General features: G+C 48.4%; 1 protein-coding gene across 1 annotated transcript in view; it reads left to right on the top strand.

The window, feature by feature from the left end:
* Window positions 1–7,383: 7,383 nt before the first annotated feature.
* Window positions 7,384–17,422, top strand: part of LOC122454886 (cell migration inducing hyaluronidase 1) — a 160,839-nt gene continuing 150,800 nt past the window's right edge. Inside the window, exon 1 of the mRNA XM_043489572.1 lies at window positions 7,384–7,673. The gene's annotated coding sequence lies outside the window, so the exon portion shown is untranslated. The remainder of the gene's footprint in view (window positions 7,674–17,422) is intronic.

Raw genomic sequence — 17,422 nt, 5'->3', positions numbered from 1 at the left:
GCTCACAAAGAGTCGGACATGACTGGGTCACTGAACACAGGAAGAAAACAAATACTTGTGGAGTGACTCTTAGTTTATGCAGGAACTGCTCTGGTCATTGGGAATCCAGCAGATGATAAAATGACTATATCCCTTTTTTGGCTGCATCTTAGTTCCCCCACCAGAAGTTGAACTCCTGCCCCCCTGCAGTGGAAGTGCAGAGTCCCAGCCACTGGACCACCAGGGAAGTCCCTGGTAGTTCTATTTTTAGTTTTTTTAAAAACGCCATATTATTTTCCATAGTGCCTGCCTCATTTTACATTCTCACCAATAGTGTACAATCTCTCCACATCCTTGCCAACACTTGTGATCGTCTGTATTTTGTTTTTGTTTATAGTGGCTAACATAATGGGTGTGAAGGGGTATTTCATTGAGGTTTCGATTTCCCTAATGATTAGTGATGTTGGGTATCTTTGCCTGTGCTTGTCGGCTATCTGTATACCTTTGGAGAAATGAGCAGTGCTTCTGTGACCTGCCAAGACACTGTCTAATGTCAAAGTGGTTTAGAGCCCTCATGGCAGCAATTCTTCCATAGCATCTACTAAGCTCACAAAGGTTTGGTGTGATTGGTCGGTGACATGTTCTCTTCCGGAGCAGGCAGCTTCCAAAGGAAGAACTACAAATGCTCAGACATCAAAGTGTTCCACTGGAAACAATGAAAACTAAAACTACAATGAAATATATTTTTATACTATGTTGGCAATGCGTTAACAAATAAGAATACCAGGTATTAAAGTGAATTCAGGGAAAGAGGCCCATTGGCATAGACTGTTAGAGTAGAGACTGATCCAACTTTTCTAGAGGGTAAGCTGGCTTTAAGTTGATGCAAACTTACATTGATCCCAAGGAAATAATGATAGAGAGGTGCAAAGGTGTTCGAAATCATAGTCTTATTTGGAATACTGAAACCAATATTAGGGGATTGATAGTATAAATTATATCCTTATTAGGGAACAGTATACCATTCAAAGATACTGTTGACGGAGACTTAAGATTTAGGAAGGGACTTCTCTTGTGGTATAGTGGATAGGGCACCTAGTAGGTTTGAACCTCGATCTGGGAGGATTCCCCAGGCCGCAGAGAAACTAAGCCCATGAGCCACAGCTGCTAAGCCTATGTGCTGCAACCACTGAAGCCCATGTACCCACAGCTTGTGCTCCGCAACAAAAGAAGTCCTCACGGCAAGACGCCATGCATCGTAACTAAGGCTGCAACTAGAGAAAGCCCACTCACAGCAATGAAGACCTAGTACAACCAAAAAAAAAAAAAGAAGATGACTTGGGGAAATGTTTATACAATATACTATTAAATAACAAAGTCTTATTATTACATATGAACATAATCTTTTGCCATTTAAAAATTATTCACTTTCCCCTCAAGTAGTTAATTTACTTGGTTCAAAAATGAAAAACCATAAAACCATACACAACAAAAATGTCTATTTTTTATTCCTAACTTCCATCATCCTGTCACCCCACCAAAACCATCACCAGTAAGACAGGAAATCATGTTACTGGTGTCTTATATAGCATCCTAGATGATTTCTTATGCATCTATAAGTAAATGCAAATAATCCTTTTTCCTTTCGCTTTTGGACAAATAGTAGCTTGTTATATACATTGATTTACACTTTGATTTTTCATTTTAATACATAAAACTGATCCTTATTCTTTTTTATAAAAAAATAGCTGCATAGTATTCTATTATATGGACTTCCCTGGTGGCTCAGTGGTAAAGAATCCGCCTGTTAATGCAGGAGACACAGGTTTGATCCCTGGGCTGGGAAAATCCCCTGGAGTAGGAAATGGCAACCCACTCCAGTATTCCTGCCTGGGGAATCCCGTAGACAGCAGAGCTTGGTAGGTTGCAGTCCATGGGGTCGTACAGAGTTGGACACAACTCAGCGACTATACAGCTTTCTGTCGTATGAATGTAACATGTTAGGTAGCCCTACCACTATGCGATGAGGCTGTTTCTAATTTTTTGTGATTACAAATAGGGCTGCAAAGTATAACTCTGTACATGTCATTTCACACATGGTGCAACTCTAGCTATAGGATAAATTCCTGTAAGTGGAACTGCTGAGTCAAATATGTACATTCTCAAAAATCTTGGCCAACTGCCCTCAGAGGCTGTACTAAACGGAGCTTTCATCAGCCAGGTATGAGGCAAGGCTCTGTTCCCCAACCTCACCCCAACCCCAACAAAAGTGGTATCATCAAACACTTGAATTTTTGCCAATCTGATAGAGATTTCAACATAGCATTACTTTGCATTTCTTTGTTTATGGGCAAAGTTGAGTCTCTTTGCAAATGTTTATGAACTATTTGGGTCTCTTTTTCTAACTGCATGTATATCATTTTAATTAAAAATGTTCATCTGGGGAACTCCCTGGTGGTCCAGTGGTTAGAACTTGGGGCTTTGACTTCAGGGTTCAATCCCTGGTTGGGGTACTAAGATCCTGCAAGCTGCATGGCACAGCCAACAAAACAATAAAAATAAAAGAGTTCTATCTGTGTATTCAGTCATTTACAGTGTAAACACTTTTACATACCAACTCTCTGTTAGACATTGTAGGAGCAAGTAAAGGGCTTCCCAGGTGGCAGTACTGCTAAAGAATCCACCTGCCAATGCAGGAGACACAGAGATATGGCTTCAGTCCCTGGGTCAGAAAGATCCCCTGGAGTAGGAAATGGCAACCCACTCCAGTATTCTTGCCTTGGAAAATTCCATGGACAGAGAAGCCTTGTGGACTATAGTCCATGGGGCTGGAAAAGTAGGACATGGTTGAGCAATTAAACGCACACACACACTGTAGGTAGAAGGGTGAACTTGGGAGATTCTGCTCCTTCTCTCCAAGGATATGTGGCCTGGTGGAAGAGAAAGATTTTGAGTTTAACGTTGAACTACTTATGGAATATTTATTGGGTTGGCCAGAATGGGTTCCCAAACAAGCTTTATGGCCAACACAATACACACATGTACATATTTGTGCATCTGTATATGTAACTTATCCATGGAAAAATACTTGGTTATATACTGTAAGTTAATAGAGAACATCTTTGGCTAGAAGTGATATTTTTTCTTTGGGCTTTTCTGTATTTTCTAAGATTTTTGTAATGTCTCGATTACACACATAATATTTGCAGTTAGGTGATTTCTCCTTTGTTCAGTTTCTGAATTTTCAAAGTCTTTTTGTTTGCTATTTTGCAAAGAATATATATGATTTTTGCATTTAGGAAAAAGAACTAAGTGATATGAAAACATCATGTACACACATACAAGTTTATACGTATTTTTTAGACACAGAAAAACACAGGAAAGCATGTTCTTTCTGTATGATAATGATGACAGCGAAGAGGAAGATGTAGAAATCTATTTTCAGAGCTCCTAAGTGGTTGGCTAGTGTTCTAGAACTTCCCATCTCAAATTCCAGTGTGGACCTCCCCTCACCAGAAAAACTGAGTACTTGTCTCTTCTCAGCTGGGCAACCTCTTCTGCATCCAACAAAACAGGAACTGAGCAGTTAAGAGTCCTGGAAATCTGGCCCCAGGGCCCAGGGCTGGGAATATCCCCTTTTCCATGCCAGCTTCAGACTCAGTGTCCAAGGGCGACCCCTGTTGGTGGAATTTAAAAGTGCCCATTATTTGTGATAGCTGTTAGAGGAAATCCAAAAGTTAGGAAATCAATCCGGAATATCCCTTGGAAGGACTGATGCTGAAGCTGAAGCTCCAATACTTTGGCCACCTGATGTGAAGAGCCGACTCACTGGAAAAGACCCTGATGCTGGGAAAGATTGAAGGCAATAGGAGAAGGGGGCAGCAGAGGACAAGATGGTTGGATGGCATCACTGACTCAATGGACATAAGCCTGAGCAAACTCCAGGAGCTAGTGGAGGACAGGGGAGCCCGGCACGCTGCAGTCTGTGGGGTTGCAAAGAGTCGGACAAGACTGAGCGACTGAACAGCAACAATTAGGACTGGTATCCCTGAGTGGGATTTTCTTGTGGGGTTTGCTGGAAGCCTTGAACTGATAGCACTCACTCCTTACCCTAGCTTCTTCCCAACTCTCCATGCCCCACTGTTGCCCCAGATTTGCCCACTGTTTGCCTGGGAAAACCAGTAGTGGCGCTTGAAGGATGAAGCCACAGCTGTGGCTGGCTTTTAAATGTCACACAGGCAGGCTGCTTTTACAGCAAGGATTAGCTTTGCTGGCCAGAGAGTAGAGTGTGGTGACTCCTGCTCTAAGTGACAGAGAGTTAGATCCTGCCAGCCGACTGAAAATACCAGACTTGGGTAGCTTATGGGAGCAGTGAGCAGGCAGACGATTCTACTATAAGGATGTGGTGGTGGGGGCTTCACCTCCCCTGAGAAAGGTAGGCTGGAGGCAGATGCACGTGGAAGAACAGCAGGCTTTCTGGATGGAGTCACACCATTTAAGATTACTTCCTGGGATTTCCCTGGTGGTCCAGTGGTTAAGACTACATGCTTCCAATGCAGGGGGTATGGGCTCAATTCCTGGTCAGGAAATTAAGATCCCACATGCATCGAGGCCAAAAAAAAAATTTTTTTTCTTTTTAATAAATAAAAAAGATTATTTTCTTCCCTATCTGGAGATTTTGCTGGGGGATTCTGACACGAACCAGAAAACCCAGCATGGCTTTTCTTGACCAGCTCCTGTGTCTGCATTTATAAGAACAAGACCTTGGATTGAGGAAAGTATGGGTAGTAATTATGTCAGAGTTGTGCTGCCAACATTCATCCAAAAAAAGAACTGCCCACATACCCCGTCCATCACTGAGTGCTGAGTGGAAGTGCTAAATGGAGCTCTGGCTGGAGAATCTGGTTTAGGACATGCAGAGCCTGTTTGTAATTCATCAGCATCGCTCTTTCCCCAGGGGCATCAGTCTGTGATAAAGAAAGCTGGACACCGAGGAATGTGCCGGGCATTTCTGGGCTTTGAGAAAACATGACTAAGCACTTCTCAGAGCTCATCAGCAGACAGGAATCCTCCTTTACTGGCTTCATCTTTCAGAGGCCTGTGGTACAGGCTTCTCGCCAGAGATCTCATGTCATGCAGGTCTCAAATCTACTCTCTCCTGATGGGAGGAGGTGGGGGAAGCCTGCTTATCACTCTCACTGCTTTAAGCAAGGCTGATTCAAGGCTGGCCCAAGGTCTCCATTTGGACTAAATGCTCAGCATTCTCCAAATGCCTGGTGTCTAGGGGATCTTATTAAGAAAGAAAAGAAATCAGGAATTAAGGAAGGGATGTGGGGGCCCTTGGGTACATTCTATCTGAATTTGCTGGAAAGGAAAGGCTGGGTGGGGGAGAGGTGGGGAGAGGGAGAACCTGCCATAGTACCCAGCCTGTTACCTGTCAAGAAAGGCTGAGAGTCCTGGTGAGGGACCTGGTGATGGTCAAGATCAGTTTTCTGAGAAAGGTCTAGAGAGGCACGGTGTTGCTTCCCTAGTTCAGTCAGGTAATTAAGGCTTCTGTCCCAGTGCAGAAAACACAGATACAGATCCAGCAGCTTCTGTCTGACTTCAAAGCCCAGACATGGATTCACAGCGTGGTGTGTGCTGCCTGCAATGAGGACCCTACCTGCAGAGTCAGTTTTCACATTGCGCTGGAAGGGAAGGGAGAAAGGACTGGCTATTCTAGGAGGACTTCAGTCCACCAGGTGAGTGGCTGAGCTGTAAGCTCCAGGAAAGTAGAAGAGGTACAGCAAACAGAGAAGGAGAATGGATGACTCCAAACCACAAAGCAAGTTAGTGGCTGAGTTGGGAGAAGATGCCAGGCGCCCTAGGGCCCTGTTATGGACTCTTTCCACTAGGACTGTTTCTTCCAGCAGGGAAATATCTAGACCAGTTGTGCCTTTTTGATCTGACCCTGGAGGGCCTCAGTCTGTCCAGTCAAAGGTAGAGAGCTCTCCCCCACATACAGGGAGGAGTCTAACTTACTGAAGACCTGCTGTGAACTAGGTACCTGCACTATTGTGTCCTCACACCCTACTAGTTGGTAAGGAAGCAATGCATTTTCCTGATGAGGAAACTGAGGCCCAGGGAAGTTAAGATCCCTGTGAAAGTGAAAGTGTTATTCTCTCCGTTGTGTCTGACTCTTTGCAACCCCATGGGCTGTAGCCCACCAGGCTCCTCTTTCCATGGGATTCTTCTGGCAAGAGAACTAGAGTGGGTTGCCGTTCCCTTCACCAAGGGATCTTCCTGACCCAGGGATGGAACCCAGGTCTCCCACATTGCAGGCAGATTCTTTACAGTCTGAGCCACCAGGGAATGATAAGATCCCCATCCGCAGTCACATACCTAGCGTGTCTGACTCTGGTTTCAAACCAAGATCTCTTTGACAGAAAAGCCCACGGGTCTCCCACTACGAGCAACTGCTTAATCTTATACTAGGATCTCTTTCTAAAGCCAGCCTCTCCTTACCAAAGGTGAGCTTGTGTGCCCAACACACAGTGAGGCCAAGCAAACCGAAATGTCGGAATTTGGAGCAAAAAAAAGTCTATTGCGGGACCTCAAAACCTGGAACTCTGGGAAGAGTTTCAGCAAAGCATTTTTAAAGGCAAGGTGAGGGACAGGGCAAGGTTGGTGGTTGCAAATGTCTTGGTGCAGTAATCTTTGTCCACTGAAATCGGGTCACAGTGTTCCTATAAACCTCCAACAAGACAAATGTTACTCTCTGTTCTCCAATTTTTTCTCTCTCTATGCAGGAATAAGTGTTATCCTCAAAGGTCAGAGCCTTGAGAATGGGCTATCCTTTGTATTTCAGGCTACAGGCAACACTGTTAAAGCAATAGAATACAAAGGTTAAAGCAAAAGAAACACATCTAATACGGACTCAAGATTTGTTCTTCCCTATTACGCCCTGATAAGATTAGGGGAAAAAAAAAAGATTCTGAGACTTAATAACCGTGAACCTCATCTCTCCGCGATTCTGTGCTAGGCGCTGGGCTTTCTCCGAGAGAGCCTCTCCCCTCGCTGGTTTGGAGCCGGGTTTCAGGCCTACGCACCGCGACCCCAAGCCCTCTGAGCGCGGAGAAGAGGCTCTCCGCGGCCAGCCGCGGCTGCTCCTGCCGTGTCCTGGGCTCCAGCGCCCTCACCTGGCTGCTGCCGCCGCCGCCGGCGGACTCCGCGCGCCCGGGCTCCCCCTGGCTCCGCGGGCTCGGGTCTGCGTCTCCCAGAGCGGCCGCCAGAGCCCGCCCGGGTCCGGCCGGGGCCCGGGGCCCCCGCCCGACTTGGGCAAGGGGGAGGCGAGCTTCAGCGGGGGGCGGGTCGGTGGCGCGCGGGCGTCAGGGGCCCCGGGGAGGAGCCAGCCCGGCGCGGCCGGCTGAAGAGCAGGCAGCTCTCTATAAAAGCCGCCGCTCTGGCGGGCGGCCGGGGAACGCGGGCGAGCGCAGCGCGGTGCACGCCGGCTGAGCCTGGCGAGGGCCAACGGCGCGCGGAGCCGGCGGAGCTGAGCGCGGTCAGGGGCTGAACCCCGCTTTCCCGGACGGACTACCACTCGGCTTGCCCGAGTCCCGGGACATAACCGGGCCGGTCAGTGAGCCACCCGACCGCTCCGACCGCGGCGCTTCTGGCCCGCGAGGCGTGAGAGTGTCTCGGCTACCGACCCAGAGGTAAGCGGGCCGGCTCGGCGCGCCGGGTCTGTGCGGACTGCCCAGCCTCAGAGGGGAGGGGAGATGAGGGGTTCGGCGCCTCCACCGGTGATAGGGAAAACGCACGGCGTCGTGGGCTTGTTTGTCTGTCCACTCTGTGCTGTGCTGTCTGTTCGTCTGTCTGTCTGTCCACGTGTCTGTTGATGGGCACACGTCCGCTGTGGGATTTCTCTGAGGTCGTGTGAGACTTTGCAAGGAGCAGGTGCCGGGTGGGGCACCAGTGTTCTCGGAGCGCATCCGGCGGGGAGCAGGTCCCGTTTTCCGTAGAGTTCCCCTGTTCTGAATGTCTCCGGGGAGATGCTTGTGCCCCAAAGTGTATCGTCGAGGAGTGACTGCTCCGAGGGTCCGATCGTGGAGTCCAGCTCACAGGGAGCCGGCTCACACCGTGCACTGGTGAGCGCACCTGGCAACAGGTCTGCGCCCTGCTGCTCGGCTTTGAGCACCTTTCCCCTCCGCCTCCTGCCGCCTCCCCGCGCGCGCTCTCCCCGACGGCGTGAGGCACCCAGCATCACTCTGGCACGCGACGGGAGGAGGTTAATTGAATGTTAGATGACAGGAGAGCCCCTACTGATGTCTAGACTGCGACGCCCAACCTGGCATCGCTACAAGAGGGTTCGGCAGTCCCTGGCGAGGAATGTCAGCTCCAAGAAAGGTCAAATAAGGTTGGGAAGAAAGACAGGGACCTGGCGGAGCCCAGGCCAGGGCCGTGGCCAGGTCTCCAGCTCGCCGCTCTGGGAACCAGGGCCAGAGACACTCTGGAGTGGAGCCGGAGGGACGCATGTGCTCTTAAGAAAGGAGCTCAGTGCGCCGAGGTCCTTCGCCGCAGACTCGCTGTCCACGCTCTGAAGACCGCCGCGGTTCCCCAAGGGTCCAACACTACGGCCGTCCCAGGCGCGCCGCCAGGAGCCGGGTTTGAGGTCCTGAGTCCTGCTTCGTGCAGCCAAGGCTGCCCACAGGTGAGAAAACCCTTTTAAAACTGAACTTTTGATGTGTGAGCCAGTGCCTGGCTGCAGGCTGGGAGCGAGTCTGTCTCTCCATTCCGGCGGTCTGGAGCGTGATCCCGGGCGCGCCCGGGGGCGGGAGCCGGCGGCTCTGCGTGCCCAGGCGCGGCGCCACCATGGACAGCTCCCAGCCGCTTCCTCCACTCCCGGTCGGTGGCCCTGGGTCTCCCGGGAAAGTGGCGCGGCTTTCCTTCCAGACTCGGAGAGTAGGGGTACAGGGCAGGCGGAGAGGGACCGATGGTCTGTGGGAGCCTTCGGGATCCCGTCCCGAGGCGACGTGAGCCACTCAGGAGGATAAAGGAAGCCTGGGTGGTTTGTGACCCGTTCCGAGATCCCCCTGAAGCTTAGCTCTTACCCGACTTTCAGTGTGGTGTCGTGGGGGCTTCTCTGCAGCACCACGGGGCCCTTCGAGGTGTTGTAATTGTGCACTGCACGCTGAGACAGTGAGATAATGCCAGGCCTAATTAGAGACCCCCCACCCCACCCCAAACTGTTTTAGGTGCATGACATAAGATCATGTTCCACTTTATTAAATTTTTTAGTAAATACGGTACCGGAAGGCGATACTAGTTTCACAGTTACAGGGACAGAAAAAGCAGATAGATCACGTTTACAGAGAATGAGTTTGGATGCGTTTGCAAAAGCACCTGTGCTGTTTTCCGAGCCCAATCGCTTCCTCCCAGGCGCATAACATTCTAAAGAAGCTTCCATTGGTTCCTCTTCAACCCAGTAGAGCATTCTGCAAGTTGGATGCCTGGAAACAGGCTGCGGGGAACCTGTAGGAGTTAATCTGGGCAAATTAAACATCTCCGTTCTCTGATAAGAAATGACATTGGTTGAGGCTCTTCTTTTTGTCATTTTTCAGCTGTGTAGAAGATGTAGCTTCCTTCATCTTAACATTATCAGAAATTCAGAAGATCTGCTTCTGTTTGTGTCTGGTAGAAGGCCTATAGAGAGTAAAATCACTCAAGCATCTTTATTTATTTATTTTTGAAGACAGCTTTTGTGACTTTTCAAAAGTCACTTAAACTCTGTTTCCCCATATGGAAACTGGGGACAACACAACCAACCTTGCAGAGTTGCCAATGAGAATTAAGTAGTAAAATGTAAAGCACTTGTATCCATGCTAAACACAAAGAAAGCTCCTAAAATGGTAGTGATTATAAGTATATTTTACCTTTTTTTTTTTTGCCATGCCACTCGGCATGCAGGATCCTAGTTCCCCAACCAGGGGTCAAACCCATGCCCCCTGCATTGGGTGCTCAAAGTCTCAACCCCTGGATCACCAGAGAAGTTCCCAGAGGTATATTTTAAAGTTGGTTGTGCACTGCTTTTGGATTACATTCACCAGCCCTCTGCTGTCTCTCCTAACCTGGTGATTGTTTGATAGGGACTCCAGCTCCACTTTATATTCATGTTCAAGAACTTGTTGATAGAAATGATGAAAGTGCTGAAGTTGATTACAGTGTTGGAAAAGACAAAAGCAACAACAACAACAAAAAATCCCAACGTGTTCACCAAAGATCAGTGGAAGAATGTTTGCATGAAACAAATCAGTTGCCAGTTTTCCCCACTTGGAGAAAGTAAGTCATTTTCAAAATGTTGTCACAGCCCTCTGGTTGAGATGATCTATTCTTCCTGATCCTTCTCTCAGAGGAATTCAGGATCTTCTGAGGGACCTCCTTGTCCTCTTGGAGGTGAGGTTCCCTTGGGTATTGATGGGAAGTGCCCTCTGCAGCCCCATTTCTTGACCTGGAGGATGAAGTGTGGGGTCGATGTACTAGGGCAGCACATGGTCTAGGAAACCCCTGAATGGTTGCTCCCAATCAGGAGGCACATGCCCTTGTCTTTGAACCTTGCTTGGCTGTGAGACCTGGACCAAAACACTATCATACTCTGTCCTGGAGCATTGCCACTTAGGTGGTCACAGATAGATCTGAAGATTTCCTCCAGCTTTGTCTTTGAGGTTCTGTCTGGTGTGTGCATGCTCAATCATGTCTAACTGTTTGCAACCCTGTGGACTATAGCCCTCCAGGCTCCTCTGTCCATAGGATTCTTCAGGCAAGAATACTGGAGTGGGTTGCCACGCCCTCCTCCAGGGATCTTCCTGACCCAGAGATCAAACGCTTATCTCCTGCACTGGCAGATGGATTCTTTACCACTGAGTCAGGTTGAATATGTGACGTCATGCAGAAGTTTGGATAATAGGGTTGTACTGAGTCCTATCTCACAGATTTTTCTCCCCCACAAAAAGTATGGGTGTACATGTGGGTGTCTGTGTGTGTTTCTTCCAGTTTCACATTCTGATGCTCTTAGATTTTCCATATTTTTTTTTTCCTTAGTAGATCAAAGTCATCTTAGCTCCCTCCATCTGGAAGGAGTGGAACTGATGGATGCAGTCCATGGATTCTGGGAATCTTTCGTCTACCTGGTGACGTGAATGACGACGTGGGCCCTGGCTGAACTTGAAGTCGTGATTCTCTTCTCTGGACTCCTGTACTATTCCAGTTTCCAGCACACAAGACTTACTGGTAGGAAAACTATCTAACTACAGAATTCTTTTGGAGCTCTGTCCTGGAGGGCCAAAGAGGGGGAGGAACTGGTGTGAGGGGCAGAAAGAGGCTCTTCATGGATCCTGTAGCACTCTGTCTGCTGCAGCAGCTTCTGAGTGGCTGGGACAGACAGATCAAATAGCAAAGGTGGCATTCAGTGGGGATGACTGGAGGGCTAACAGGGGTGACTTTCAGCATCTTTTGAGGCCTGCCACTTACGTGACCCCCTTTTAGTACCTCATGTGGTGTTGATGGAGCAGCACAGTTTGACAGGATAAACGCATTTTGCATTTGTAGGTATAACTCAAAAGATAAATATAAGCATGTTGGTTCCTAAAAGGAACAAAGTTATGTTTATGGGTCAAATCCACAAGATCCCATATCCATGATAAGTCTAGGCAACATCTCTCTCTTTTTAAAATTTTTTAATTAAGTAATTTGGCTACACTGGGTCCTATTGAATGGGCGTGAGTTTGAGCAGACTCCGGGAGATAGTGAAGGACAGGAAAGCCTGTGTGCTATAGTCCATGGAGTGACAAAGAATTGGACACGACTGAGCCACTGAACAACAACAAGCCCGGGTCCTAGTTGCAGCATGCAGGATCTTTAGTTGTAGCATTTGAACTCTTAGTTTCAGTGTGTGGGATTTAGTTCCCTGACTAGGGATCGAACCTGGGCCCCCTGCTTTGGAAGCTTGGAGTCTTAGCCACTGGACCACCAGAGAAATCCCTGCATCTCTCTTTCCGCATGATGGCAAATACCAAAATGGTTCACCTCCTCCAGGTATTGCATCAGTTGTTTCCTTCTGCTGCATTTTTAATCATTATATGGAGGCAACTCAGTTTCTTTTCAACAGGGAACAGGAAGTGATTACATTCTTACTCTCTTGGGTCTGGTTAGGTTAGCAGGAGGTTAGGATGGTAATGGGTCTGGGCAGAGACTGAGTTCCTTTTTACTGTTTTGCTGGCTGATCAGCTGGGCCCAGAGCCTCCTTCCCCAAGAGCCTGGCAGATGGACATTTTGGTAAATTGGACAGAACTGTGGTGCCTATTGGGCTGCTCTGGTGGCTCAGCTGGTAAGAACCCGCCTGCCAATGCAGGAGACCCAAGAGACTGGGGTTCAGTCCCTGGCTGGGAAAGATCACCTGGAGAAGGAAATGGCAACACACTCCAGTCTTCTTTATTATTCTCAATTTGCTTATTTTTAATTGGAGAATAATTGATTTGCAATATTGTGTTGTTGGGTTTTTTTTGCCATACATCAACATGAATCAGCCGTAGGTATGCATATGTCCATTCCCTCTTGATCCTCTTTTCCACTTCCCACTCAAGTATTTTTGCCTGGGAAATTGCATGGACAGAGGAGCCTGTTGGCCTAGTGCGTGGGGTGGCAAGGTCAGATACCACTGAGCGCTCACGCACACACATGGTACATATCACAGTGAGTCTTATTAACATCTGCACTTCCAGGGGCTCTCCTAGCCTCTCTGGGAGGTTCCCTATCCTCTTTCCTCTCTCTGCTTTGGTACCAGGCTTCATTCAGACTTGGCTGTTTGGAAGAGAGGCTGCCTGCAGAGAAATGTCATCAAATATACATTTGCTTTCTGCTTTGTACCCGCAGTGCCAGGAAACTCACTTCTCCACCCCAAGGGAGAGGAGCTGTGACTCTCCCCTCCTATGTTACCTTCCAGGGCCCCTCTCTAGGCTCAGTTTGGCTCCAAGCATCTGAGTCCACCTCTCCCTTCCCACCCCCTGCAGGTGAGGGAGCGCTGGTTTGTGTGTGGTGGAGCCCAGGCAGCTACCTCCCCCACTGACACTCACTCAGAACAGGTTTCCGCTCTCTAGCTCCGGACAGTCTGGCTCCTCGTGTGGGGAAATTGCTGAGGCATTATCTGAATCTTTCACGAGGACGGCCGCATGATAGATATAACTTGGGTTTAAAGTGCTTTAACCAGACAACAGCTTTTGCAAACCCTAAGCATTTCTTTCCTTCAGCTGTCCATAGAAGAGCTTAGCCATTAGGCATTTTCTGTCAGAGGGAAGGCCCATCTAGAAAAAGGTCCTTCTGGCATGCAAAGTATTTGTGCTAGACTATTGCCTCTCTTGTCTCTATTCATCATGGGGGGTGGGGTGGGCGTGGTGGGGCAGGAGGCCACAGACTTCTCCAGGAGCCTGCTATACTATGTGGCCCTTTCTGGGATCAGGAGTTCATGCTGGTGGCCTGAGGCTTTAAGGCTATGAGGACAGACCCAGCCCATGGGGCTTCCCAGGTAGCACTAGTGGTAAAGAACCTGCCTGCCACTGCAGGAGACTTAATAGACCTGGGTTCAATCCCTATGTTGGGAAGATCCCCTGGAGGAGGAAATGGCAACCCACTCCAGTATTCTTGCCTAGAGAATCCTCATGGACAGAGAAGCCTGGTGGGCTACAGTCCATAGGATCGCAAAGAGTTGGATACAACTGAAGCAACTTAGCTCAGCACGTGGGACCAAGGAAGGTACAGTGGCAGTTTTTTAGACTCGAACATGCAAGCAAGTCACTGGGGCGCTTGTAAAAATGCAACTTCTGATCAGACAGATCTGGGGGGGTGGGGCCAGCATCTTCATTTCTGATAAGCTCCCAGTTGATGCTGCTGGTCCACAGATCTTCCTTTAGGTCGTCAGGGCCTACATCATTGCTGACATTTTGTGATGCTAATGCAACTTTTATTTTTTTAAGGTCTTCATACTTAAAAATTTATTTATTTATTTATTCATTGGCTGTGTTGGGTCTTTGTTGCTGCTCAGGCTTTTCTGTAGCTGTAGTGCGTGGCTGTCTCATTGCAGTGGTTTCTCTTGTTGCGGCTCATGGGCTCTAGAGCAGAGGATCAGTAGTTACGGTACATGGGCTTAGTTGCTCCAGGCTTGTGGGATCTTCCTGGATCAGGGATTGAACGTGCATCTCCTGCAATGACAGGCAGATTCATTACCACTGAGCCACCAGGGAAGCCCTAACTAACTCAACTCGTTTTGGTGTAGTTAGAGTCCATTTCTGATGTCCAAGTAGATGGGGCCCAGCTGGCCGGTGTCCTTCTAATGACCTGCTAACGACCCTTCAAATTCTTGGAGATAATTGTTGTCACTCCTAAGCTGTCTTATCAGTAGACTAAATATCTTGAACCCCTTTGAGTTTCCCCTTTTCCCGGTCATAATAAATTTTCCAAAGCTCCCTGGGCCAAGTTACTTTTAAATGCAAGACCATTGTGAAAATGGCAATTTATCTTTGCCTGGCAGAGGCATTTGAGTGTAATTTTGGTGGTATTAAGAGATCACTTGGGGAATTTCATCTCAGTCCTCTTCCAGGCACTGAGAATGCGTGTTTACATTTCAACAACTTTATTTGACTCTGAAGGTCACAACTTTTTTTTTTTTTTTGAACCTGAAAGTGAAATTTAGGCTCAATGATCTTCCTCAACTGCCCTCCCTATGACATTCCTGCGGGGATGAACTGGCCATCAGAGATGCCCCCTGCAGCCCAAGATGCAGGTATGCAACTGCATCCACTGCTGCATCTGGGAGCAGGGAAGAAATTGACTACTGGTTTGAGCATCTTCTAGGGGGAGACCCTGTGTTAGCCATGGAGGAGGCATAGTTGAATAAGTGATCTCTGTCCTCCAGAGCTAAGAGTCCCATGAAGGGGTTGTTGTTTAGTCGCTCAGTTGTGTCCAGCTCTTTGTGGCCCCATGGACTGTAGCCTGCCAGGCTCCTCTGTCCATGGGATTCTCCAGGCAAGAATACTGGAGTGTGTTGCCATTTTCTTCTCCAGGGGATCTTCCTGGACCAGGGATCAAACTCGTGTCTTCTGCATTGGCAGGCAGATTTTTAACCACTGAGCCACCAGGGAAGCCCCGCCATGGGGAAGCAAACATCCAGATCAGTGGTTGCCATGCAGTGTGACCGGGGCTAGGACAGATGGGTCAGGAGGTGTGGTGGGCAGAGGGCCTGTTTGGGGCAGGCAAAGCCAGGGGACATCCCAGGAAGCTCCCCTGAGAAGCAGCATGAGAAGAGGTGCATCTAGAAGGATTAGCAGGAGTTTATAGGGCTTTTCTGGGGCTTCTCGGGTGGCTCAGTGGTAAAGAATCCACCTGCCAATGCAGGAGATGCAGGTTCGATCTCTAAGTTGGGAAGATCCCCTGGAGAAGGAAATGGCAACCTGCTCCAGTATTCTTGCCTGGCAAATCCCACAGATAGAGGAGCCTGGCGGGCTACAGTCCACGGGACCACAAAAGAGCTGGACACAGCTGAGCAACTGAGCACACACAGAGGAATTTTCTGGTGAGGCAAATGTGGAGAGTGGAGTTCAGAAGGCATTCTACACAGAGAGGAGGCCATGCAGAAAAATCCAGACGCACAGACAAGCCTAAACATTTCATTTCTTGAAACCCTTCTGTTCCATGAAGCTCTGTAGCTGCCTCAGGTGCGTACTCTCTAAAGTTGAAGAGAGAGAACATCCTTCTCGGCATCTGTAGGTCTCTGGAGCCTTTGTCTCTCAGGCCAGTGGTTTAAAACTACTTTAACCGTAAATTTTTTTTCTACAAAATCTTACTAAATCCAATCTACAAACCAGAGAAAGCGTGGGTGTGGCTGTGAGGGTTTGGATTTTGTCTTGTGGCCTCTAAGAATTCCACAGAACTGTAGGAGTTCCATGGAGCATGGTTTGTAAACCTCTGTCCTGGAGAATTTTGTATTGCTTTTGGCAGCCCTATGAAGAATGTTATCTTAGTTTTATTGTGATTGGTCTTGCTGCGTCTTCTTGACATTCTGGATGTCTTGCTGGTTGTTGTGTCAATAGTTGTCAGTGGAAGGAAACCAGCATTGTCCTGTGTGACACTCTGACAAATGTGGGGCACACGGACTCCCCGTGAGAAAGGGTGTGTGGCAGGTGCTGGCTCAGAAGTCTCCAGCAGTAGCTGTCCACCGGGGAACACGAAGAGAGCAATGAGCTTCTTGCAGAAATGGGCTTTCTACTTGCAACCTTGTCTAACAGTCCAAGACTTTTCAGATTCTAAAAAAGTTGGCAAGGGAAAAAAATAAAAGCATATTTCTGGGTATAAGACTCAACAAATTCTACCCAGGATCTTGCATCTCTTTTCACTGGTGTAAACTAGCCAAATGTGAAATTTAAAGGCAGGATGTTTTTGAGAGTGAGTTTTGAAAAGGGACTGTTAAGCCAGAAGCTTAAGAATGGAAAAGTTCCACTGGCCCAGGGTGAGGCGGAAGGTTCCAGTTCAAGCTGGAGCTCCTATGTGCGTCTTACAAAGCTCTCTCAAAGGAGAAAATTGATGCTCTAAATGGAACAATGCCTGAAGGGAGCCCCACTGATGGATGATCCTCGTTCTTAGAAAGGGATCTGAAGAACTCCCTGTATGCACTGTGTGGGCATGCGTGCTAAGTCACTTCAGTCGTGTCCAACCCTTTGTGACCCTGTGGACTGTAGCCCACCAGGCTCCTCTGTCCATGGGATTCTCCAAGCAAGAATACTGGAGTGGGTTGCCATTTCCTTCTCCAGGGGCTCTTCTTGACTTGGGGATTGAACCCCTGTCTCATGTCTCCTGTGTTGGCAGGTGGGTTCTATATTAGTAGTACCACCTGGACACATAGCAAACTCTAAAAGCATCATCATGTGACTGATTTAAGGTGATGAATGTAAGGCATACTCAGTCTAGAGAGCACTACTGGTTACTTGAGAAACCCTGATGGAGGGAAGGGACAGTGAGGGTTCCCTTCAGGATGTACATGTGCTGTTGCCTGGGGCTGGGTCTGCTGCCAAACCAACAACCCACTGAACTAGGCAGTGTCAAGAAAGCTGGTGATCAGCAGCCTCTCTATCCAGATGGCCTTGTGTCCAGGAGTCTTGACATCAGCCCCCATTGCTTTGGAAACTGGTCCACTGGGAACTATGGGCTTGACTCCCAAACTGTGAGGATTCAGCTTCCTCTTGTCTCCTAGGGCTGGCCTTACACTGGGGCTCTCCTAGGGCTCTTAGGTTGCCCTGATCTGTCGGGACAGGTGACCAATGACACAGGCTTCCTAGATCCCACAGGACTGTCTGATAGATGACTGTCTGATGGATGATGATGATGGTGATGAGCCTGAGCTGTCTAGTTGTTTGCAGCGGCT

The sequence above is a fragment of the Cervus canadensis genome, chromosome 17 (assembly GCF_019320065.1).
Source record: "Cervus canadensis isolate Bull #8, Minnesota chromosome 17, ASM1932006v1, whole genome shotgun sequence".
NCBI lineage: Eukaryota > Metazoa > Chordata > Mammalia > Artiodactyla > Cervidae > Cervus > Cervus canadensis.
Note: the sequence above shows the minus strand (reverse complement) of the source record. Positions and strands in the feature narration are given on the sequence as shown.